This window comes from Nyctereutes procyonoides, unplaced genomic scaffold, assembly GCF_905146905.1.
Source record: "Nyctereutes procyonoides isolate TBG_1078 unplaced genomic scaffold, NYPRO_anot_genome, whole genome shotgun sequence".
NCBI lineage: Eukaryota > Metazoa > Chordata > Mammalia > Carnivora > Canidae > Nyctereutes > Nyctereutes procyonoides.
The window spans coordinates 72,233,065-72,243,514 of record NW_026575142.1 but is presented as its reverse complement, the minus strand read 5'-3'; the positions used below and the strand labels follow the sequence as shown (position 1 = coordinate 72,243,514).

Below are 10,450 nucleotides of genomic sequence, written 5' to 3'. Positions count from 1 at the left end.
GTTTTGGAACATTCATCTAAATGGAAATTAGTTCGATCCTAAAAACAAATTAAGATCCCTTGTACCTCCGCACCCGTTTGGACTTTCCTGAGAGTCCCGAGTCTTGGAAATAGCCACCAAAAAAAATTAAAATTAAAATTAATTAATTAATTAATTAATAAAAAGAAAGAAAACATGAAAAGAACTGACCACCTGTATAGATTCCCCCCCAAAGGCCTATGTCACACACAGCAGCGTCCCTCGCACAGGTGACGCCCGTCAGGGGTGAGCCGGCAGCAGCCTGGGCTGGCAGGTGCCCGTCCCCGCCCTCGGGCCCGTCTCGCCCGCCCTCGGCCCCACCTTAAGCCCGGCGAGGGCTCTCCAGAACACACTGGGCCCCGGAGACGACCGCCCCGGCGACCAGGAGGGAAGGTGCACGCCTCTGAGCCGGCCCGGAGGGGGCTGGGGCTTGATGGGGTCGCAGGAGGCCCGTGGCGCCCAGGGCCCGCCGTCCCCTCCGCGTCACAGCGGCCAGCCCGGCTTTGCAGCTGCCGCAGCCTCACGGGACCACAGCCTGGTAGGACGGGAAGGGACCTGGGGTGGCTTGCGCCTGACCCTCCCGCCCCGAGAGCTGCCGACCAGGAACCAGGGCGCCGCCCGCTCCCTGCGCAGGAACGCCTGTCCTCGGTGCTCCTGCGGGGCACTGCTGAGGCTGTCGGGGGGCCGCCTGTAGGCCCGCGGCCGCGTGGGGTCTTCGGACAAGGGCCGCTGGAGAAAGTACGTTGTGCAATGGGGCCACTTGGAGAGGGTGGAGGGAAGGACGCAGCCCTGCCGAGTGCCCATTAGGGGCCAGGCGGCTGCTTGCGTCAGCTCGTTCGACACTAGCCTCCAGGCATCGCTACTGTTCCCATTTTCCGGATCAAGAAACTAAGACCCAAAGAACTTAAAAGCAGCTTGTTGGGTGTCCTGGTCAGTGGCTGAGGAAGCTGGGACTGGAACCCATGCTATCAGGCAGGTACGTGGCCCACGATCCGGGGCCGACTCGATCCGCTTCGGGGAACACCTCACCGGGGGGCCACGTGGCCGTGCTGCGCATTTTCCCTCTGGGGAACCTGGACAGCCATGGGCTCGGGTCTCAGGGAGAGAGATTCATGCTTCCCTGTTTGGCCGCGTGGCCCCCCAGAGGGACGGGCCTCGGCGATGCCTGCCCTCCGCCGGCCGGCGACGCGTGGCCCGAGAGGCTGGGGCGCAGGGAGCAAGGCCGCCCCGGACCCGGGGGCCCCGTCACAGAAGCCTCCCGGCAGCTGGGCCTTGACGGCCGGGCGCTTCCACGCCCCGGAATGCAGACGGGCCGCCCCGCGGATCGGGGGGACTCGACCCAGCACCAGCAGACGTCCGGGCCATCCTCCGCTGCAGGACACCAAGACGGACAGTCCCCTCTCCCTACCCCAACCCGCCTACAAGGGAAAAAAGGCAAAATTAATGGAATTCCTCTTTCTGGACCCCGAATCCAGAAACAAATTCTACATCTTGGCAGACTGCTGACTCCTCGCCACTCTGGTTGACTTGCATGTCACCCCATTTGTTTTTGACCCAATTCTCCCTCGAATTGACGCGCTTAGGCCCCAAGGCCGCGGGAGAACCATAAGGAGGACGGGGCGCAGACGTGGGCAAGGCACGGCCGCCCCGGGGCAATCCCGAAGGTGAGAAGTCGGGCTGAGGTTGGCGTCACGGGCGTGGGCCTGTTCTGGATACAAGAGGCGCTCGGTCCTCCGTCCTCGTTTGGGCCCCGTGGCGCAGGGCCGGGGCCAGGCACCCGGGCTCCCAGCGGCTCGCAGGCCACCGCGCCCCGAGGGAGAGAGCACAGCCCCCAGGGGGGCCTCTGGGCCGGCACCCCTCGGGGCGGCACCCGCGCTCCCCTGCCTGCCTTTGGGCGGGAGCTCTGGGAGCATCCCCCACCCGCGTCTGTCACCCTCGCGTTCCTGCGGCCCGTCCTCCTTCGCCCACGGGTCACCGTGGCTTCTGCTCAAGTCCTAGAAAAGCGACTGCGGCCCTGTCGCCCAGCGTCGACCCCGGGCGCCTCCTGTTCCCGCCTGGCGGGGTCACTCGCCGGCCTTTCCTTGACCCGCCCCCCCGCTGCCCTCGATACTTCCAGGCCAAGTCGGAGCACGCGGCTGGCGAAGCGGCAGTTCCTCTTTCTCGCCCTTTGCAGGGAGTCTGGGTGGCAGGTGGCGCTTGGGGCCCACCTGCTGCAGGTGCCGCGGGCCGTGGCTGCACCAGGGAAGGCTCCTCCTCCGCGGAGCCAGCGGGGTCCCCGGGGGACACGTGTCCCTGTCGGGCACGGGCGGCCGGCGGCTCTACGGCCCTGGACACGACCAAGCCGAGGGCCCAGCGACACGGGGCCGGGCCAGGTGGCAAGGAAGGCAGCGGCTCCCTTCCGAACGTGCCCATCACCCCACTTGGACCCAAAAACGGAGACCCCCACCCTGGAACACGGAGATAGTCACCTCCGTGGTCTTATTGACATATTTAGTTTTAGTTATTTTGTTTATTTATTTATTTATTTATTTATTTATTTATTTATTTATTTATTTATTTATTTATTTATTTTTAGGCACAACGCTCTTTTTTGAAAGCTCATGACTCAGCAAAGCAGGGACGCATTTGACCAACTGACCCGTCCTCCTCCAACCCAGACCCATTTCTGTCCCAGGAGAAACTGAATCTGTGCGTTTATGGTTCGTCTGCGCTTAACTCGTCAAGAGCTGTTTGGAATGAAAGAAGCTCTTGGATCCTAGTGCTTCTGTGATTTTCATCCTTAGAATCGAAAAGTGTCCTTTCGCAGAGAATCGACGGCGATGTGATGCCCTACAGGCACGTGCGTCAGGTACGCGGAACTGCAGGGCTCAGGTGCATCCTGGACACGCCGCTGCCGCTTTGCCTTCCTGCGCACACACACATATAAGGAACACAGGTAAGTCTGAAGCTCAACTTTTCTAACGCAAACTATATAATCTAACAAATTATTTCTTTTAAATGACGCTCCTGAGTGTTCCTTTCTTTGCAGGGTCACTAGGCACTGTTGTTCAAGTTGTTCACTGCACAATCCTAGTAAGCACCTGTCACAAAAACTGTACAATTCACAGTGAGTCTGTTTCTCTGTATCCTTTTTTTTTAATTATTTATTTATTGGAGAGAGGGTGGGGATGAAGGGTGGAGGGAGACGGAGAGAGTCTTTTAGGCAAACTCCACGCCCAGCATGGAGCCCGACCCAGGGCTCAACCTCACGACCCCGAGATCACGACCTGAGCCAAAATCAAGAGTTGGACACTTAACTGACGGAGCCACCCAGACAGCCCCTGTTTTTTTGGTTTTTTTTTTTTTTTTTTTTGTATTTTTAAACCTCATTTTTCTTTCCTCAATTCAAAAATTCAGGCCAGAACTTCATCTGGGAGCATCACCACGCTGCAAGACCTTCATTGACTAGACCAGAAATTCTATCTCGACTTGCCGGATCTGCAAGGACTTGCAGGGGCCTCGTGCATGTTAAGATGGTTCGTGCTACCAGGCTTTGGGTTTGTCTATCCTGAGCTGCCGACGTCTAGATGTATGTGTTCGGAGAAGTTTCCTTTACTTCTTAAAACTTCTTCTGTGTCTTCAGAAGAAAACTTGGGATGAGTCTATGTCCCTCCGAGAGCGCAGTGCGTGGAGCTAACCCATGCAGCGTGGCAGGGCCTTCTGGAACGTTCCGTGCGAAGGGTCCACAGAGAACGCCAACGGGGTGAGGGAGCCTCTGTTTGGAACTGTCTGGCAGAGGCGGACAGCGGGTCAGGAGGTCGTAGGCAACGGCCCTCCGGTGCCGCAGAACTCGACTGGTCGGTGGGGAACTAGAGACTGGAGAGCAAGTGAGAGGAAAGATCGGGGCCGTCCCGCGTCCCAGTGGGTTGAACGGGAGCGCGAAGGCTGAGGGTGCAAAGGGTTCTCCTCTCCCGTGACACCTGGCTCTCTCCGTCGGGCAATGCCCGGCTTCTGAAAAAAACTGATAAAAAAAATGGGGGCAGCGAGTTTTAAGAGTTAAAGGATATAACGATGTACGTGACACACGCTGTGTGAACCTGACAGGAGGTCAAGAAAGGTCAGCTCCCTGTCGCCCTCCCTAAGGACACGGATTCGCTCCGTCAGGGTCAGGGCGGAGAAAGAATTACGGGGCCCTCCCTCCCTCATTCCCTCCCTCCCTCCCTCCCCAAACTCCCGCTTGTGAAACGTGGCAGACACTTGGTGGTGGTGTTTCTAACCCTGCCTCCCCTCTTTCAGTTTGGGATGTGCCCTTCCCCAGTCCAAGCAAGGTTAGAGGGACTCGCAGTCCCGGGTTCCCGTGCCACCAGCCACAGCGGGAGACACGGAACCCAAGCTGCTCAGACTCTGACAATGGACGCGTTGCAAACAGGGCCAGAGTATTAAAAAAAAAATGTATTAGACGTTGAGAGAGAAAGGATCTCTCTTCTAAAATTAGAAGCCGAAAGCCCCACCTAAACCAGAAGTCGTTGGGAACCGAAACAAAGGAAAACCCAGTTAACAGATTTAAAAGAGAAAGAGAGACGGAGACATTTCCTGGATCCCACCGTGCCTGAAGCCCTAGACTTTTCAGCCGCATAGACAATTAGTTCTTTCCTTTAGCTGAGGTGAATCTGAGCGGGATTTCTATCCCTGCAACCGAACGACCTGACGCCTTTGTGGGCATCATACGTGGTGACTGAACTTTGAGGTAGGATAGAAGAAAACACATCAGATCCCCCCTCCCCTTTTCACCACAGATTTTAATCTAAAGTATTTATAGAAATTAAAATAATTGAATTGGGCATTCCTGTGCTTGAACCAGTTATCGGGGTCATTTCCAGGTGCCCGCCCTGTCATAGTCATCGTTCTGTCCTGGTGGGAAAACGAGGGCACCGGTGGGATGGTGCGTGCTCTTCCCGCCAGCGAGATGCCCCGCTTTGATGCGGGCCCAGGCACTGTCCGCTCCCCGAGTCTCCCGAGACGATGGAGGGGGCGAGGAGACCTGAGAGCCAGCCTGCAACAGGGCAGCAGGGTTTCCCACGATCAATGAGGAAGAGAGGGTAAGCAGATCCTGCAGGGCCCGCAAGAGGGGAGGCCGGGCTCAGGTCCATCACGGGCTCATCCCGAGCAACGGGCTCTCCCAGGCACCGCCTGCACCAGGACCAGGACGCGGAGTTGAGAGGCCGGGACGAGAGCAGGTTCTGTGGGTTCTCGGAGGCTGTAGCTAGGCCGTGGCCACCACCTGGCCGCACAGACGGAGCGGAGAGCTGCAGGGAGCCAACGGCCCCGCGTCACCCTGACTTATGGACCCATCCTTGTCACTATCATCGCCGTACACCGAGCACGGGCCCCATGTGGAGCATGGCACCAACGGCGACGGAGACGGAGGACGGCACGGCAGGGGGCCTGGGTCTGCAGCTGGGCCTCCCTGGGCCCCCTGGACGCGTGTGCAGGTAACGAGTGTGCAACGCAGGGTGCGCCGGTCACGCAGCAGCCCAATGGTTTGGGCAGTGAAGTCGTCAAGTGTGTAGGGAGGTCCACCTTATTCTCGGCTGGTCCCGGAGGCTTCCTGGCCGTGGGGGGACCACACGGGGCGCGCAGTCACAACGGCGACAGGTCCCGGTGGGTCCGGCGGGCGGATCCGGCTCTACCGCTGATCGGATCCGAGGCCTCGAGGAGGGTCAAGCTTCTCCCAATCTCGGTGCTTCTCCTTTGCGAGTGGCAAACGGTATGGCCGGTGCCCGGGGCCCGGGGCCAGGTGCAGGGGGTGAATGCTTCTGGGCTGCAACGGCCGGTGGGAGCCTCAGGAGGAGCCAGAGGAGCCGGCGAGCTGTGGCCTTGGCCTGTGAGAAGGGCCTGGGTGGGAAGGCCCCCACCTCTCCCGTTGCACCGTCTGGCAACGTGGGGCTTACGTGGGGCTGAGGGCGGCCCGCACCTCCCCGTCCTGGGGCGGCCCTCGGGAGCGCGGGGGCACGCCAAGGATAATGGGGGCAGGCGCCCCAAATTAACGGAGAAGTGGCTCCTGGCATCAGGCAGGGGCTCGAAACAGGAAGGAAGCTACTTTAGAAGGTGCAGGAGGTCCTACTGCTTGGACCAGGGACGTCATGAATCGTGATTCATACCCACTAGTCCTGTCAAACACGCACAGGCCATCGACGCCCGCTGTCCCCCTCCCCTGTCCCATCCCCAGCATCTTCAGGAAGGGTCAGGACTCCGAGCCGAGCCTCTGACAGCGCAGCGGTCGGGCACCGACGCTTCTACACAGCGGCCTTGCGTCCGTAAATAATCCAGAGCTCGCATTGCTCCGATGGCAGGGAAGTCATTTTGCTGCCACACAGGAAGGACGGCACATTTTAGGGAATCATTTCTATCCACGTCCCCCCAAGGCGTCTCGGCCTGCAGGAGCTGACAAGACTGTGACTCATCTGAGACCAATTTGGGGAAGGTGTGAAAATGGAGCCCAGTGTCCACGTATGTGCAAGGAGGGTGTGTGTCCTCCGGGGAGGGGAGAAGCCCTTTGTCCAGTGACATTAAGCGGGTGGCAGGGACAGCCACCACTCGGCGTGGGCTGGAGGCAGAGGCGCCCCAAGGCGGCAGCCCCAGGGCTGAGTGCGGGGACCCAGTGGCTCCCAGGGCCCGAGAGTAGGGCAGGGTGACAGCTCCGCCGCCCGCCTTCACCCGGCCCCAGGGCGCCGCCGGCTCTGCTCCCTGCCTTCCCCTCCCTCAGTCCCTGGTCCCTCGGTCCCCCGCCGGGCGACAGGAATGCAATCCACAGGCCTCCCCAAAGACAAAGCCCAAGACACCTTTTCCCTGGCAGGTCGGCCACGGGGACGTTGCACGTCTTTCTCGCGACTTCCACAAACCTACACGTCTTCGGACTCTGGGTGCCGGGGTGTGTCTGGGGTGCAGGCGACTGTCGCGTTGGCTCCTCCAGCTTCCTTCGTGTAGGCAGGTGACGAGTGTCGCCTCCCAGAAAAGGCCCCAACTACTCAGCTACCCCCCGCCACTGCGAACCACACCGACGTGCGTGGATTTTGTGGATAGTTGATCCTCAGCCTTGAAGCAGAGATGCTTCGCTGTTATCCGACAGGTGCTCCACGGCTCACCGTGACCACCCCGCGGCGATGACGGCCCCACGACGGGCCCGGAGGACCTAGGCCGCACCCCCCTGAGTTGTCGCGGCCTCCCAGGCTCCCCTGACCCCCAGCCCCCCCCCCCGAGCCACTAGCCCTCCACCCCCGGCCCCCCAGGCTCCCTCGACCCCCAGGCACCCCCAGGCCACCAGCCCCCCACCCCACCCCTAGCCCTGGGGCCCCTTGGCCCCCCAGGCTCCGGAGCTGCAGGCCGGCACTCCCTGGCACCTCTCCTCTCTAACCTGCACCAGCACAGTGACATGGGGGACACCTGCAGGTGTCGCGGCCTCTGAGCCCCCACAGCGGGGGAAGGGACTGGGGCTTTGAGTAAAACAATACAAAAGGTCTTTACTTGGCGGATTTCACGAAGACCCAGAGGCCGGATGGGGAGGGCCTCCCGGAGCCGGCCCAGGGCCTGCCGAGGGCCTTGGTCAGGAGGGCCCGAAGCACCAGCTGCCCAGCCTCTCGGGACGGGTCCGGCTGCGTCGCGTCCCTACTGTTGACTAACTTTCTAATCACGGAGTGAGGAAACGTTAGAAAATCTCTATTTTCCAAATACGGAGCCGGTATGTGTTTCCCAACAGAGCCACGCGGACCCACCACGAGTGATGGAAGGAACTGGCTCTTGGAGGCCTGAGCGGATCTTGGGTGAAAGAAAGAACCCTTCCCTCCCACGGGGGAGGCCTCCCGGAGGGGCCGGCGGGCGGGGGGCCGGGCCACCCCGGGTCAGGCTCATTCTGGTCCTTAGCCCTGACGCTGAGGCCCAGGGAAGAAACCTGAATCTCTGACTGTGACGCTGTGAAGCGGGGATCCTTGGCGAATGCACGCTGGGTGTAGACGGGGACTGTCCCTCCCTGTGCTCACGGCTCCGGCTTTCACCAAATCCTCAGAGGACAGGACACTTCCCCAAACACGAACTGCTACGGCGGGTTAGTCCAGAGCGACGTGGAGTCGACAGAAATACCGTCCCGGCTCAGGGCTCCCATCCCAGCCTCGACTCTTCCAGGAGGATCTTCATCTACCCAACCTCTCGGAGTCCACCCGGTTACACAGTGGAGCGGCGAGTGGTCACGCACCAGGCGACCCTAACAGCATGTGTACAGACGTGTGGATGTGCACACGCGTGATACCTGGTGTCTGGCCCCGAGCCGGTCTCATGGCGCACATTCCATACGTATTTGTGCTCCTCCCTTCTAAATGAATAGTTTTTCATTCTTTAGCATAATTCCTGTCCTGGAGCTTAAAATACTTAAGGATGATGTCTTCATTCGCCCATCTCTTTATTTTTAAGGTGTATTCAACATCTACTACATGCCAGACACCGAGCTAGGTACTGGGCGGGGAAAGAGTGGAAACCAAAGATCAATAAAATGGTTACAAGTGTGGAAGGCAAATCAAATAGACTAAAATAAAATAAATCAAGTAGTAGTTCTGAAAACCTCCCACTTCATGATGATTATGTGTTCTCTCCTGGAGATGAGCCTCTTTGGCTGTCTATGTTATTCCAGAATATCTGGATAAAAATGGGAAAAAAATGTAGTCACGTACGTGGCTTTTTCTGCAGGAGATAGCAATCATCCAGATGTTTCCAAATGTTCCCGCGTCCGCTGTTATGTAGAAAACCGTTTGAGAGTCCTCAAACTGTCATTCTCGGGAGACGGCGTCGCTCTGGGCACACACAGCTTTGGCAGATCCGTGTCACAAACCCACAAATATCCTGTCTTTGACACGGGCCAAGTGCAGCTCATGCTTGCAAAGCAAAATAAAACCAAAAAAAAAAAAAAAAAAAAAAAACCAGTAATGAGACATCCTGAGAATAAGCGGGTTTTAAGCCAACATGAAGTCACTCCAACTTAGGCCCCTAGTCCTCCCGTCTGTGACACACATGTGTCAGCCCTGCTCCCTGTCCCTGTCCCCACTCCGTGCCCCCCACCAGCCCCAGCAGGGTTCCCCATCCTCAGGCCCCTCAGGGCGGCCAGTGCCCCTTCCACCACACACAGCCCTGGAGAGGCCAACAGCGAGGTTCCCGGGTGAATCCGAATTCCAGATAAACGACACTACTTAGTGCAGGTACGTCCAGGTATTACAGGGCGCGTACTTTATACTAAAGTTCTTTGCTCACCTCAAAGTCTACTTCAACTGACCATCTTTGTTTCTACTTGTCACATGTGGCAAGTCCAGCCCGTCCCTCCCTAGAGGGGCGTCCTGTGGCCTGTGACTCAGCGATGCCACTCGCTTTCCCCCAGGCCTCTGTTGCCTTCCTGTCTGATGGGACCCTGGTGGGCCCCAGACCCTGTACAGTCTGCCCGGAGGCTTCTCTGGTCCACCACAAAGAAGTTTCCAGGCCCCCGGACGCATCTCCAACAGGCCAGGGGGGCCGCATCTGCGTTAGCCAAGATCGGGGTGAGCTGCGTTGACGAACTGACACGAGCGCGAGAGGGTGAAGCAAGGCGGTCACCAAGACACTACTTATTTCCTAAGAAGGAATATAACTAAGTGGGAAAATAGCTTATAAGCCAATAAACAAATTAATCGTTGCACAAAACATAATTGATCCTGGAGCCTGCAATGCAACCACATAAACACTCGTAATATCAAAGCTTGTGCATTTCCTCCGCATTTATCAAGGTCTTATTTAATTGCTATAAACACCTAAAGACATGAGCAAATTAACACATAAAATCGCAGGATTTGGGCTGATACATATTCATGAGCGCATGATGTGATCGGCCGGAGACACTGATGCATTCGGCAGGAGCCAAGAGGAACCGCGCAGAGTGGGGGGGTCTCGGCAGGGCGCGGGGGGCATCTGGGTAAGCCCAGCCTCAGTGTCGTCGGTGCGCCCTGGCTCCGGTGACTCCGTGGGCCCGACATCAGCTGATGCTCGACCCCGCGGTGTCGAACACACGGAGGCCCCGGCTGTGGGAAGGCTGGTCCCGGGCCTGCCGCTCGCAGGTGGGCAGCTGCCCGGCACCTGCGGCCCGGCACCTGCTTCCCGGCACCTGGGGCCAGACACCTGCGACCCGGCACCTGCGGCCAGACACCTGCGTCCTGGCACCTGCGACCCGGCACCTGTGGCCGCCGGCAGGACGGACAGTTTCCCAGCGCACGTGGGACTCCCGAGTCACAGCTGTCAGGCCCTTCCGAAGGCACCTGTTACCTGGAGGCAAAGTCACGCGGCCCCCCTTCCCCTGCCCCCTCAGGGGAACCGTCGCCGTGACTCCCCCGCCTCCTGTGCTGTCCCCCCGCGGCGGCTGCCCCGCAAGCCAGACCCTGCCCGT

General features: G+C 59.1%; 1 long non-coding RNA gene across 1 annotated transcript; it reads left to right on the top strand.

Moving 5' to 3' along the window:
• The first annotated feature begins 369 nt into the window (after positions 1 to 369).
• Positions 370 to 4,166, top strand: LOC129498891 (uncharacterized). Its single transcript, XR_008662232.1, has 4 exons — positions 370 to 556; positions 2,594 to 2,953; positions 3,047 to 3,124; positions 3,415 to 4,166. It is a non-coding gene; the product is annotated as an uncharacterized LOC129498891 (long non-coding RNA).
• The last annotated feature ends 6,284 nt before the right edge of the window (positions 4,167 to 10,450 follow it).